Here is a 2,455-nt window from a genome sequence, read left to right on the forward strand (position 1 = left end):
GGAGCAAATGCAGTTACCATCTCCTTGATTATTAAATTTAAATTTCCATGTTCATCAGGTCTGAAGGTTTGAACGTTGCCAAAAGCAAGTCATCTTGTTTGGTAAGTGTCATCTGCATAGATAGATACACAGGCATCGGCTGCACCAATAGCAAGGAGTACTCTGTACGGGTGGAAAGTGAGACAGCTAACAGAACCTATTCTCTGAGCCATGAAAGTAGGGTAATATCTGATGATGCTTAGCTGCTCTCCTTTTAGACTGAAAACCTTCACAATTTGCTTAGCAGAACCAATTGCAATAATTGGAGCATGCCGATGAATTGCCAAGGCAGCACGGGAGCCCCTATGTGCATCAATGGTAAGATATGGTTCAGATTGGTTTCTAACATCCAGGAACTGTATATCCCCAGCTAGCGATGCACTAACAATCTGCATTTGAATAAATGAAGTTAAGCAAAAGAAATAAAACAGCTGATATCCACCAAATATTATCTAAAAATATTGTAGGTCAAAAATGTATCAAGTCCAGGCTAAAAATGTAGAAGTCATTCAATCACCATGAAAAATAGCACAAGTATTGCCCTTGACAATAATAGATGATAGATCTATAGCAAAAAGTTCAAACAGTAGATCCATTCAACAATTATGGTACCTTAAACATTCCCTCGAGTTTATTTGTAAATTGGCTGCCACACTCGGTTTTCAGCTGAAAAGACAAGAAATTGCATCTTAGAGAAATTGCATAAATATAAATCTTCATATGAATTCATGCAACAATCTTTAGGAATACTTTTAATTACTTTTGTGATCATTGACTTCTCAGCATCAATTGATGCACTCTTTCCCAACAATAATCTTTTTGCAAGATCTTTCTTGTAAAATGCCTCAAATACATCTTTCCCCTGAATCAACACATGAAAAAAACAATACTACTGAGCTTGTTCAAATATTTGCGAATAGAACATATCACTAACATGAACCTGCAAAACTTACTTGTATAAACCTGAATCAACACATGAAAAAAACAATACTACTGAGCTTTTCTAATCTTGGACCTAGAAGCAACACACATTCTGTATGATACAAAAGACCTCCACATCACTTTAACATGGCCTTTCTTAAACTCTAGAATGCAAAGCAAACCTGCTCTATTTAGCTACTCAAATTTGTCAAAACTTGATAATACTCACTGAATATTTCATGGACAAGAATGCAAGAAACTGGCATCAAATATGTGTAATGGTACAAAAAATTGGTTAAAATTGTATTGCTGCACAGTTCTAAACGAAGTGTTGCTTCAGAAAACCACAATACTTTGCTGAGAAAAAAAGGAGCATAGATTATCTGTATTAGTAAATAGACTTAAAGCAAGTTACATGCAAACATTAAAAACTATGATAAATGATTGCATATTATGACACCTTTACAAAGCAATAATCTGATTTGCATTACCTGACCAACAGCACCCAATTTATCTTAACTCTTTTGGATTCTGCTGCCACAGCACCACAAGGTCATCCAGAAACAATCCTTATTTTGACATTTATCTACAAAGAATAGGAGTTAGGTTATCCTCTTCCGTATGTAACACTCTTGCCAAAATATCAAACTTTAGAAACTAATCTCAGTGATTATAAATAATCAAGGTACCTTGTTGGGCTTCAAGTTCTATGACGTGTAACTTTGAAGTAATTTGTCCAGCATTACTAGTCTTTGAGGCAAATGAAATAAATAATCAAGCTAACCAGAATGTATCCCTTAGTCCAGAGGGAGTGCAGCAGGTTGGCGGCGGTGAGCAGAAGGCGCACAGCAGGTTGGCAGGTTGGCGGCGGTGAGCAGAAGGCGACCAGCAGTTTGGCGGCGCAGAGCTGCGGCACGGAGCGCACCCAGCGAGCACGAGCGAGGGGAGAAGAAAGGTCTTGAGGGGAGAAAGTGGAGGGGAGCAGGGACTGCTTTTCCTGGCCACGAGAGGTCGCGAGGGGGAGAAAGAAAGGGACGTTTGCGGCGGCGAGCGGCGGCGAGCGGCGGCGAGACCAGGGTTGCGAGCGGGCTGAGAGCGAGGGTTAGGGTTTTTCTGCGGACGAGGGAGGTTTTCGGCGGTGAAGAGGAAGGCGAAGAGAAAGGAGGCGGAGGGTTAGGGTTTTTCTGCGGAGAAGAGATCGCGGGGAGCGGCGGCGAAGAGAAAGGAGGCGGAGGCGGAGGGGAGGGTTAGGGCTGCGGCGGCGAAGAGAAAGGAGGGAGAGGCAGCGGCGGAGGGGAGGGTTGGGGCAGCGGCGGCGAAGAGGAAGGAGGAGATCGCGGGTTAGGGTTTCTGCGGAGAAGACATCGCGATGCGGGGTTTTTTTTCCTCCCGCTGGCCACGCGCACGCGAGGCGCCGCCGACGTGGCGTCCACGTCGGATGTCGCCCAGCAGACGCCCACGAGATGTCGCCCAGCCGATCAAATCCGTATATATA

General features: G+C 43.6%; 1 long non-coding RNA gene across 1 annotated transcript; it reads right to left on the reverse strand.

Annotated features, from left to right (window-relative positions):
• Window positions 1-650: 650 nt before the first annotated feature.
• Window positions 651-1,559, reverse strand: LOC141817417 (uncharacterized). The gene is made up of 3 exons (XR_012600821.1): window positions 1,452-1,559; window positions 800-901; window positions 651-705 (listed from the first exon to the last, which is right to left on the reverse strand). It is a non-coding gene; the product is annotated as an uncharacterized LOC141817417 (long non-coding RNA).
• Between the last annotated feature and the right edge of the window lie 896 nt (window positions 1,560-2,455).

The sequence above is a fragment of the Curcuma longa genome, unplaced genomic scaffold (assembly GCF_044706935.1).
Source record: "Curcuma longa cultivar G26 ecotype Majalengka, Jawa Barat unplaced genomic scaffold, ITB_CL_G26_1.1 contig_20459, whole genome shotgun sequence".
Taxonomy (NCBI): Eukaryota; Viridiplantae; Streptophyta; class Magnoliopsida; order Zingiberales; family Zingiberaceae; genus Curcuma; species Curcuma longa.